This window comes from Podarcis pityusensis (assembly GCF_964106645.2).
Source record: "Podarcis pityusensis genome assembly, chromosome: 1".
Classification (NCBI taxonomy): Eukaryota; Metazoa; Chordata; class Lepidosauria; order Squamata; family Lacertidae; genus Podarcis; species Podarcis pityusensis.
In genome coordinates, this window is record NC_138028.1 from 88,482,601 (window position 1) to 88,495,114 (window position 12,514).

General features: G+C 42.4%; 1 long non-coding RNA gene and 1 pseudogene across 4 annotated transcripts in view; one reads left to right on the forward strand and one right to left on the reverse strand.

The window, feature by feature from the left end:
- LOC308479046 (intraflagellar transport protein 22 homolog pseudogene) overlaps window positions 1–12,514 on the forward strand; it is a 196,321-nt pseudogene that overhangs the window by 100,194 nt on the left and 83,613 nt on the right. The gene's annotated exons all lie outside the window — the stretch shown is intronic.
- On the reverse strand, window positions 3,587–11,821 carry LOC308486328. Of its 3 annotated transcripts, XR_013991023.1 has the most exons (4): window positions 11,004–11,821; window positions 10,553–10,672; window positions 7,904–7,985; window positions 3,587–6,953 (listed from the first exon to the last, which is right to left on the reverse strand). It is a non-coding gene; the product is annotated as an uncharacterized lncRNA (long non-coding RNA). The 3 variants fall into 3 exon arrangements; XR_013991024.1 differs by having other exon boundaries at window positions 3,587–7,985; XR_013991025.1 differs by having other exon boundaries at window positions 3,587–7,985; window positions 10,537–10,672.

Here is a 12,514-nt window from a genome sequence, read left to right on the forward strand (position 1 = left end):
AAAGACTACCCCTCCCTCACAAGCCTCATTCTCTCCTAAGTTGTTCCATGCAGGAAAGAGAGAGGGATCAAACTAATGAATCTGTTTTGTGGTCTCAAACTTCTAGGAAAAACGCAATTCAGAAACAACAATTCCTTTTATTTGTGAGTGCAGTTGGAGTAGCAGGATCTGTCACCCCTCAGATGGCAGATTTGTGGGTACCTCTAAAGGGAAAGAATTGTCATTATTCCCCTCACCATTTTAGCTTTCTGTCCCAATCATCAAGTCTTGGGATATTTCTGAGTTGTAGAAAAGCCACTGCCGTCTTTACAAAGAGGTTAACGGCTGATGTAGTAGGTTCATTGTGGGAAGGCCGTCAAAGTCTCACTTTCATGAAGCTCACTGTACTGCCAGAGGGGATCTAATTTGCTTCACAGGGCCATCTGGAGATCACAAATAGGATGGACAAAACAACAACACATATAAAACAATCTGTACATTGAAATATCAGTGCACTTTTTCTGGGGGTACTCAGTACTGGCACGTTCCTCTTTTTTTAGAAGGAAAACACTGATTAAAAGTGTGGCACCTACTGTAACAACTTCATGTATCAGCATCTTTCTTTTCTAGAAGTAAAGTACTGGAAATACTATACAGTGGTACCTCGGGTTAAGAACTTAATTCATTCCGGAGGTCCGTTCTTAACCTGAAACTGTTCTTAACCTGAGGTACTACTTTAGCTAATGGGGCCTCCCGCTGCCGCACCGCCAGAGCACGATTTCTGTTCTCATCCTGAAGTAAAGGTCTTAACCTGAGGTACTACTTCCAGGTTAGCGGAGTCTGTAACCTGAAGCATCTGTAACCTGAAGTGTTTGTAACCCGAGGTACCACTGTATAACCACCATCAGCCCATAAACAGACATATTGTCTCTCTCTTTATCACACTTCAAGGCTCTAACGAGATACCTATCATTCCCATTTTATCATGTCGTTTCTTAAGGATGACCCAAGAACTCAGGAGTGACTTCTGACATTACCTCAAGGTGCAAATGAGTAGGCAGGAACTCAAGCAAGAGGGATGTGTAGATATGTGTGCAGCCTATGCACTGAGATGCAGGCAGTGGCACCTCTTCAGGATATTCAAGAATTATTAGAAATGGGGTTAAATAACTCATATAGAAAATGCAGGCCATACACACCAGTCTGTCAAATAGTTTAGGTACCATTAAAACTTGGTGAGATAGTTATAAAATGTTGTCATAATCTACAAATTGCCCACTTTGCTTAATTCATTATAATAACCGAATCTGGCATTCCCAGGCACAGATTTTCAGTTATCATGATGAGACGAATATATGAGACGGATTGTATCTGGTACTATGTACACTGAATTTCACTGAGATCAGAACAGCCTTCCTCTCCCCACCCCCCGCCCTCATTATAGAATGCACTTTGAAGGGTTTATCTCCTTTATCTCTGGTAATGATAAAGTGGAAGTAAGTTTATTGATACGGATAAATCAGTGTGAGATCAGCTTTGGCCCCTTGCATTTGTCAAATCAGAAAGATGCTAATAAAAGACATCATTCCACCCAAAAGCATTTTGAAATCCATGAGTGGAAAGCACAGTGTACAAGGCCATTTAATTCAGACCACTCATTAAATAGCCACAAACTGTTCTATTCTCTAAACTGAAGCAGACTAGAAAATAGAATGAGAGGCAAACAGCAGTTAAAAGATGTCCCCATCCTCCCTCACTATCTCCTCTCCTCTACATCTACAGACTCCAGCTTATGACCCATACAATTAGTATATTTATATATTCCGTTCCTCTGCTTCCAAGTTCTGCATCCCTGCATATCCACCATAGATTGCAAGAGACTGTCACTTTGTTACCACTTCAGGTCTACAGATCAAACTGGTCTTGCCAAATCAAGGTACACATGTTTAATATGGCCACTGAGCACTTAAATACTTTCCAGGAGATGCTCCATTTAGTGTCTATTGATGTTTTTCAACACAGTGCTAAAAAGAGTGGCAAGGTAGGCAAGATACGACAAGGTGAGGAGGAGTGAAAGAGTTAAAAGCTTCCAGCTCTCCTGCACACAAACACACAGCCCAATGTTATTGCACCTTCTGCCAGTCTAACACTCTACATGTGTTCTTTACAGGGCAGGTATGCCAAACATGATAGTGATTAACTGATGTACTGCACCAGAGTTACAAACAAACTGGGAACAATATTTCTTAATACTTCCCTCTCACGCCCCCTCTCCTTTCCCCATGTGGGCCTTTGGTAGAGGCCACGCTATGTTATATTAGACTAGATTAAGGAAGCAGACAGCTGAATGCTTAAGTCTGAGAGGCCTGGGCCGTGATTTTTACTGGTGGAATGCACTGTGGATATTCTCTCCTGGCTTCTTAAAAAATGGAAGAATGAAAATAGCTTAGATGTTTGAAAGGGCTTTATTTTCAGCATGTCACCCTGCCACAGACATTTTCTGGCAAAGCCTCATGCTGAGTCACTAAGGGGGAGTCTATGGAACCCAGCCTCTTGGATAATGACGTTGTCCCGAGTGAATCTCCACCCCTCCCCGTCTCTCCCACTTCTTCATTCATCGTCATCATTTCCTCCATGGGTGCCACTAAATACCCTCTGTCTTGGAGCTTTTTGCTCTCCTACCTTTAAGGCTCACCAGGTTCTAGGAAATGGAGGGTCCGGAATGCTTTCTATTGACAAAGGGTCAGCCAGCTCCTCTGGGTCTCCCATTATTTCCCAACTTTTCCACTCATCTGCCTGTGAGCTGTGACCTCCCACAAACCCCTGTTGTAAATCTATACTGTCTTCCTCTTCCTCTTCCCTGGAAGAGTCAGGATGGGGGAGCAGTCTCCACCACTCCTCCTCCCCTGCCCAGTCCCTGAAATCGGGATTCCAGAACTTACAGCTGTCAGTTCTAAGGGAAGGCAGGCAATGATCCACAGCTCAGGTGTGGCTCGCTAGCTCAGGGAGAAGGCGTGTGATTTGTCAGCTGGAGTAGGGTCGGGACAGGTGAGGGTTACATGCCTCATCAAGCCCAGAAGGTAAAACAGGAAAACCGTCCTGGCCAGGCCTGTGTGTTTTGAGATGCCCAAATGCCTTTTGCACCTCTGCAGTCCACTGGAATGGCTTCTTGCCCTTCCAAGAATCTGTGAGGGGCATAGTGAGTCTCGAATAGGCCAACACAAACTTGTGGTAATAGTTGGCGAACCCTTTGAACCTCTGCAGATCTTTCTTCATCTTGGGCACCTGCCACGAAACTACGCTCTGCACCTTAGCAGGATCCATCTGCACCCCCCCCCCCCAGGCATGAGGCAGCAACCCGGGAAATCTACCATTGAGATGCAGAACCAACATTATTTCAACTTGGCATACAGCTACTGTTCTCACAGCCTCTTCAGCACCATTTTCATGTGACATACATACTGTTCTTGGTTCTCTGAATACATCAAGACGTCATTGAGGAAAACCACCATGAAACCGTCCACCACGCCTCTGAGTATGTAGTTGATGAAGGCTTGGAACACTGCTGTTTCTGACTGGAGTCCAAAGGGCATGACCAGATACTCAAAGCTGCCATACCTCCTTCTCTGATGTGGATTAAGTTCTATGTCCCTCTCAAATCCAACTTTGTGAAGACCTTCACTGACCTTACACTTTCCAAGGAATCTCCAGTCAGCAGTAGAGGATGGTGCCTTTGATGATGATGCATTAACATTGAACAACATTAGTACTATTCAAATGGTTTCTGGGGTTCCAAGTTTAACAAACAACACAGTAAGTCATCAAATGAGAGCCATTGCTGTATTGCTTCATTTCACCACTTCTAATGGATTTAGGTAGCCAGTAGCCTCACTTACTCTGGGTTAAATGTTCTCCACAATGTTTCCTGCCTTATACTCAGTCGAATAAAAATGGTCCTTCTAACTCAGCATTGTCTACCCTGACTGGCAGTGTTTTCAAAAGAGTTTCCTTGACCTACTTGGAGGCCTTTTGCTGTAGCACTAAGCTATGGCCCTTACTAAGGCAATCATCATAGCATCCTATCTATGTACGCCTGTTAGTCCTCCAAGTGCTGTTGGGAACTCCAGCTCCCAACACCCACTGCCAGCATGACTTATGGTTAGGGCTGGGGGTGCTGTAATGTGAAAACATCTAGAGGGTCACAGCTTTCCTACACCTAACTTAGGATGTGAAAGACTCTCAAATGCACACAAGACAAAGGCATGTGGTGGGAGCTCAAAATATCACACGATGGAGTTTTTGGACAGAACGTCCCATCCCTTGTGCTGAAATCAGGAACCACCACATGAGGTCTGCTATCTTGAAGTCTGTACTGGAACCAGTTTTGAAGCTGCTGTCAAGTATTCCTTTGTGTGTGCTTGATCATGGCTCCCCTAACGGTCAGTTGACTGGCAGAGAGCAGCATTTCATTTTCTCTGAAACCAGCTTCCTTGCACTGGCAGATATTAGAAAAGATGTAGGAGGGAGGGAGAGAAGGAGGGAGGGCATGGAGAATGACATCTTGTCCATTTTTAGTTGTGCCAACATTCCGTTGTGTTTGAATGCCTGACAAGCTGGCGACAGAGGGAGATTTTTATCAGGTAAGTTATTACAGAGAACTGTCAGGTGAGTATGTGTGTGGTTGCTTTTTGGGTAGTTTGTTTTTCTCAAAACATAGTGAAAGTTTCCAAATCATTGCTACCAAAATGGAAGGAGGTGGAAAGGCTGCTTGTTCAAAGGGCTTTTGTTGTGCTATATATGCCATTATTTAAAATTTATTGCAAATGTGATGTGCTTTAGAAAGTTAGGTACATTAGCATTTCTCCTTTTTTAATTACCTGTGTGGGGCAACAGATTCATAAACTATATGAGATGGGGGACATTATGTGCCACTTAACAAGCTATTGAACACTCTCATCCAAATTCCCTGGGGGCCTTCCAAATTTCCCAAGGTTTGAGTAATTGGATGGTTAAATAAGCAATAAATAATCCTTTATTTACTTGGCTATATATTAACTTTGGGCTACAATGAGAAGAGAATAGGAAGAGCAGTGAGAATTTGAACTTTCAATGCCTGTGTATAATGGAGCACAGGTCCAAACCACCCAGCCAGCCTGAGATAAGGCCTCACAAGCCTGGGCAGGAGAAAAACTCAGGTAGCTTCCCTTTCACATTGCAACATGGTGGACTACCTTCTCTCAGCCATGAGGCAGCTACTGGGTTTTTCCCTTGCAGGAAGAGAGGGGAGGGTCTACCAGCAGCCAATAGGTAGCTGGAATTCCAAGGACAATGTTTGGGCTTCCTTCCCATATAGTTGTATTGCTTGTTGAACTCTAACTATAATATCATCGTCATTTCATTTTATTATTTAAATTGAATTACTATGACTTTTTATTATTGCTTTTTTGATAGAAGGAAATTGCTTTGGAGGTCAGCTAGTGATGGAAAGTGGTATTCAACAGTTTTAAAGAAATAAATATGAGGGAGGATGAGGAACTTGTTGGACTACATTCTAAGGGGAGACCAGGTAGCCTGAGTCATCTGATGAGTTATGACTCACTCTGCAGATTCCGCTCCCCCTATGAGAATGCCGGTTCAAGTCTGAGTTTAAACGTAATTGGGAGAACTGAAACAAAGAAACAAATTTATACAATCATATTTCCCGCCCCCCATTCCTAGCCTGAGAGGGCTCCACCCTGGATATCATAGTCTTAGAGCCCTCACAGTACCCCAAACATTCCATGTAGGTGCTACGATACGAGGAGAGGGAAAGATGGCTCTTTTAGAATTGGAAAGAAGATTATTAGCTTCACCAATACCATTATTTATAAGAAGCCACATTCTTGATGAATGTACTAAACTCATCTGGAAAACCAGATGAGAGGGTAACGGAAATATTCGTGCAGAGACCATTTGTATGTGACCTCAATATTACATGAAATTGCAGTGGTACCTTGGGTTAAGAAATTAATTCGTTCCGGAGGTCTGTCCTTAACCTGAAACCGTTCTTAACCTGAGGTACCACTTTAGCTGATGGGGCCTCCTGCTGCCGCATGATTTCCGTTCTCATCCTGAGATACTACTTCCGGGTTAGAGGAGTTTGTAACCTGAAGTGTCTGTAACCCGAGGTACCACTGTATTAATACTTTCCAAACAATAAACATGTATCAATTTGCATCTTTAAGTGAAAATATCCATAGGGTTTACCCTTTTGATTAGCCTAGTTTAATGACTCAAATAAAATGGCTTACTAATGTAAAGAGCATGTGCACTGCTGTTGCTAGACTATACCTGATTTGCAGATCTAAGGTTTGCACAGAATGTTAAATTGGATCCATGCAAAAGCCATACAAATAGTGACATACTCACCAGGGAGCTGCATGCCCCATTACTCTGCATCTATGACACACACTCAGTTATATAGATGTGTGATTATTTTACCTTGGACTTAGCCATTGGCTTCCAGAAAGTAGAGAGACATCCAAAGGGTTGTCCAAAGATTCCTTGTCTCGTTCCGCGAGTTCAGCATGACGCCTTTCAGTCTCCGCAATTCCCCCTGCACTTTTCAAAGGCTAATGGATTTGATTTTGGCAGATATTCAGTGGGCCACATGTTGGGTTTATCTGGATGATGTGATTGTTATTGGGAGAACTTTCCAGGAACATTTAAATTGCCTGGAGGATGTGTTTAACTGGCTTTCAGCAGGCTGGTTTTGAAAGCACAAGGCCATCCAACTGTGACTTGTTATAGTCCCAGGTGCAAGGCCCCAGCCACATCATTTCTTCACAAGGGCGTCTTCCCAGATCCTGCCAAGATCAATACCATTAATAAACACATGGCCCACACCGCCAATGGCGGCAACGGAGACAGGCTTTCGGAAGCTTACTCTGTGCATCTGAGTTCTGGTTTTGCTTTGACTGATGCATTTATATGCCCTTGCCAGAAAGAAAGAAAGAAAGAAAGAAAGAAAGAAAGAAAGAAAGAAAGAAAGCTAGTCATTCAGGAAAATTTCAGTGTGTTCTACCATACAGCATAAAGTTTCGAATATGGCTTTCTGGGCCAAATTGTGGCAACTGACACAAATTCATTTCGTTTGCACCATTCGCCATGGCCTGTGCTTTTGATAACATTTGGAATAGTTTATCAAGAACAAATGGAGAGAAAGAAAATATGGAAGGGCAGCAGGACCCATAACTCAGAGCAGAGCCACACCATACATTGAAAGCACATCCTGTGCACATTTAAAGCACCTGACTTCCCTTGGGAGCTGTAGTTTTCTTCTCACAGGGCTATGATTCCCAGCATTCTTAACAAACTACCATTCCCAGGATTCAGGGTGGGGTGGAGGAATAAGATACAGTACTTTAAATGTGTGGTGCTGATCTGCTCAATGTGCCTAGATGTAGGAAGCTTCAGGTTCAGACCCTAACATCTCAATTTAAAAGGGTCTCAAGTAGCAGAACTGGGGAAAACCGCTAACATAAAATAAAAATAAGAATGACTGTGAAGAAATTTACATCTCAACTGTTCAGCAGTCTCATAGCTATTGTACACATTCTAAAATGCCCTGATGATGGAGAGTCTCTTTGGTTGGCTTGAAATGCATTGGATACTCTTGCTACATTATTCATTAAAAACTTAGGGCTCGCCCATACTTCTCTAGAAACTTCTCTAGTAGTTTTCTGCTTGCACCCTGCTTTTTAGGCACAGGTCTGAGTGGTATTCCCTTTGCCTCACCACTTTCCCCAGAAAAACCTATGATTTAATAGGTTTAACTCAATTGCAGCTTGTTCCAATTCAGAGCTAGTTTTCCCAGAGAAAAGCAGTGGGGCAAATGTTGGTTTACATAAATTGGTTACATATATTGCAAGCATGGGATAAGTACCTCTGTCTTTGACAGCATGGTGGTACAGCCCTCTTTGCGCCTTACGATACTGTGGGTGCTTGAGAAAATGTAGGCTAATCATCTAAAATGCACATGAAAACATGTATTGAAATGGATGTACTAATTCTTTTCTACAAAGCAGAATTAAGAAGAGGGCTGAATTTTAAGGTTTTCCCGATTTTTATGATGACCTCATTATTTAAATTTAAAAAATAGGAAATAAGTGCTACTGGCTTTTAATGACTATTTTGCATCAAAATAAAAAAAAATCCTTCCAGTAGCACCTTAGAGACCAACTAAATTTGTTATTGGTATGAGCTTTCGTGTGCAAGTTATCTGAAGAAGTGTGCATGCACACAAAAGCTCATACCAATAACAAACTTAGTTAGTCTCTAAGGTGATACTGGAAGGAATTTTTTTATTTTGTTTTGACTACGGCAGACCAACACAGCTACCTACCTGTATCTTGCATCAGTTCAGCAAGAGAGGTCAACAGGTATAAGCAGACTCCTGTATGCATTGCTGATGAGAATGGGAATGTGTATATGGATCTGAAGCAGTCATGATGCCCAAACTCTTAATTATGGTATTCGGAATACCACTCTGCCTGGCTCAGAAGCAATACGAACTGAAATTATTCCCTTCAAAGCTCATCTGTGGCTTGGAATGGAGAAGAGATTTTTCACTTGTGCAGATTTTTAATATGGATATTTTTAGTCCAAGTCCTGGACTCCAATCACACAGGGATGGGCAACTTGCTGCACCAGGTGTGGGCAAGGGGTGGGTATCCTGAAGTAGCTGAAAACCAAAAATTAAACTGCATCCTCCTTTCCCTTTGGTAGCATGGTTGCAGGTATTGAGAGTGAGGGGACAAAGCCTGAGCTTTCTGAAACCCCTTTATTTTCTGGCACGGCAGCAGAAAGGACTATGCCTGCCAGAGTTCTCCCAGCCATTTAAAACAGAAGAATCCTGTTCCTTACACTGAATTCAACAACTTTGAACTTGGTGCAAGAATCATCCTCTGTTAAGGGGATGTTTTGAGCCCTATAATCAAGGCAGGCCACCCTCTGCAGGGATGGCATTATTTTCTTCTCCAAGAGCAGTGGTTTCAAGCTTATCTCTGCGGTTCTCCTGGGACCATATGGATCCAGCACACTTTCAGAGCCAACAAAGCAATGGTTTTGCATATGCCCTATTATTTCCATGCTGGGTTCTTTTCCTATTCAAGTGTGCCGGGGGGGGAAATAATGTAAATAAAAACCCACATAAATATACCCAAATATACCCAGCGTCCAACTACTATCAAATGTTAAAAGATGTGGGGCTAGGAGAGAATCATTGCAGCCTCATCAGTAGGGTCATTCTGTCCTTTGCAAACCACTTAGAGGTTTTATTTATAGTGAAGCGCTGTACAAATTCTGTTAAACTAATAAAATTAATTCTGAACGTTCAGGCTGTTTCTTCCCTTCTGACCTTTATTCTTTAGAAATCTGTTCTTTAAAGTGGCAGTTCAAGCAAGCCAACTGATTTCATATTGACTCCAAAGGACTTCCTTCCCACTCCTTCCCCTCCCCCATGCCCCACGCCACTGGCTTTATAGATATTGACTTCAGATTAAAAAAGACTAGTAGCAAATTATATAGTTCATGCAGTCTGCATGCAGCAGGATTTTCTGGAAAAGCTGGCTCCAGCGAGTCTGGCACTCCGTATCATTAGAAATATTTAAAGCCACTCTTTGGAGCCACGCAGATGGCAATGAACTTATCTGAAACTGCCTTAACTCTGTCGAGGCAGCTGGTGTCTTGAACGCTGCGAGCTCAGACAGTTATGGCAAAAGGGCCATTGCTTTCGTGATGTTTCCCTTTTCAAATATCAAGCTTTGAGGTTGGCATTTAAAAAGAGAGAGCCTGGGATGTTGCTTCTTTAAATTATATGATTTGGGGATCAATGAGGGTGAACAACAAATGAATCATCTCAGGAACAGTTCAAAAACAAATAAAAAAGAAATCACAAACTGATTTGGGAATGTGGATCAATGAAACATGAGAAATTGAAAGAAACCAAAGATAACAGGTTTGCACATCCCTAGGTCTGAGTTATATGAAGGAGTGCAGGCCCGGCCACATATTAATATCACCCCTCTTTGTTTGCTCTGCAGCCTGATCAGCAGAACTGCTGGGGAGAAGGCCTTTTTTGTGGTGGCCCCATGACTATGGAATTCATTGTCTACTGACCTCTGGAAAGCTACCACATACCAGCCCTTTAGAAGATCCTTATAGACATATTTATTGTTTCAGGTGATCTGTGCATGAAGAATATTTCCTTCTTTGTATTTCTTTTAGCTAATGATTCAGGGCTGGGTGTGAGCTTTTCAGTATTGTTGCTTTATTAATGCTGTTGATGTTGTAGAGAAACTGTTCTGTTTTGTATGTTTATTCCATTAATTTTATTCTATTTTTCATTTTACCATTGTTGAAGCTGTAATTTTATATTGTTATTATGCAAGCCACCATGACAGAGTTGTCTACTGAAAGGCTGTATACACACACACACACACACACACACACACATGTAAATAAGTAACTAAATCAGTGTACATATAAATGTAAGCTTAATGGCACAGGTAATCTGACCTGCAACTCTGCTCACCCATACTGTGGCTGGTCTGAAACAGGAATGGGGAAATTGTATACATGGACTGCCAAATGTTGTTGGACAGGCTGAAGCTGATGGAGACCCACAACATGCGTAGGGCCACAGGTTCCTCATCTGCAACCCAAAAAGGGAGGGGATGGAGAGAGATGATTGCCTGGATCTGATGCTTTTCTAGGCTGCAGTCCTTTGCACCCTTCCCTGGAGTAAGTCCCACTAAATTTAGTTGCACTTAGTTCTACTAAGTAGACATGAATAGAATTCCACTATTACTTAGACATTTCTATCCCACTTTTTATATATATAAATTCATATTAGCTTACAAAACAGACTTCAAAAACAATTAATTACAGTAATAGGCAATTCAAACATCATGAAAACAAAAGGGTTGTGCAATACGAACAGGTTAAGACAAGGAAACCAGGAAATAAATTGGCTTTTTATATACCTATCTCAAGGCATTCTGTGCCTCTTTATTGACTCAGGCGATTCAGTCTCACACCTATGACTACTGCCTTCAGTTAAGCTCCCCGAACAAACCATACACAAAGCCTCCTTCTCTCTCTCTCTCTCTCTCTCTCTCTCTCTCTCTCACACACACACACACACACACACAAACACACCACACCTTTCCTAAACTTGCTAATATTCTAAGGAATAACTACTAAGAAATGAATCACAGGATGACCCAGATATGCAGTGATCTCAAATCTACTGCTGGGTTCATATATATTGATGTTTGCAGCCTCTCTCATGGGCAACAACAGCCCAGAGACTTGAACGCATAGCCACAGTTACTTGCACTCCCCAAACCACACCCTGGAAACAACAGCTCTGCCATCAACATGGATCTCATCATGGCATCTCCTGTCATTCAACCCAATTTGTGTTCCTTCCTCTGAACATATAAAGTCTTTGCAGAACTTTGCTGTTAGAGGAATTGGACATTGAGGAAGGGGTTAATTTCCTTCATGATCACAAGCCATCTGTGTATGAGATGGGCTAATGTGGAACTTATTTCTAAGTTAAACAAGCATGGGCTACAATCCTAAGCATGCTTACTGGTGGGGTAAGCCCCTCTGAACTCAACGGGACTCACTTCTTGAGTAAGTATGCTTAGATCCATACTGTACATCAGCTTGGGTAGTTGGGAGCCAAACTTGTGTGGTTGTGGGTCTGTTCTTTGTTTGTATTTTACACTTGGAGGCTATTGTCACACTTTTTCTTATAGAATGTTTTTTATTTCAGTATGATTTCTGTTGGAAAGGCCCTTTTTTTAAAAAATGCACACCACATCTAAACGACTATAATACAAACCCAGCTGTCCTTGTTACTTGTGTTAATATAGTTCCATTTTATATGGTGATGGGCTTTGCCTAAGGGCTGGGCTGCATGGCTCCGAATTCCCTGTTTGTCAGCGTTTTGCAAATACGACATTTTCCATGGCAGAGTGTAAGGAATTTCATAAATTTGCTGAATGGATAAAGTAAGTGCGATGCAAAACAGTTCTGGGGACATGACAACAATCTTGCGCAGATCTAGTTATGATTGTTATTACAAATAATATTTTATTTCTTGGACACTGCCTATGTGCAAAGGGCCAGGCGCTCTTTTTCAGCTTCACCCCTCACACATTCATTCTGCATGTGGAACGAAAGGGCTCCTATTTCTATCTCTTCAAACCCTTGATTCAATAAGTGACCACCATCCTTATAGCAGCATCAAAGCCTATCCTGCATGCATGTATTGCGGGCAGCTCAGGGGTGGGCCAGCCTATTTTACCACCTGAGGCAAAATGGGTAAGTGCTGACCTGTGTCCCTGCTAAAGCCCCACTTACCTAGCTTGTGTGGTGGTGACTTCAGGGTTCCAGCATGATCTTGCAAGAGTCCCATGAGAACCTGCAAGATCCCCCCAAAATTTCACAAGATTCCATGGGGCTATTGTGCTATCCCACCACA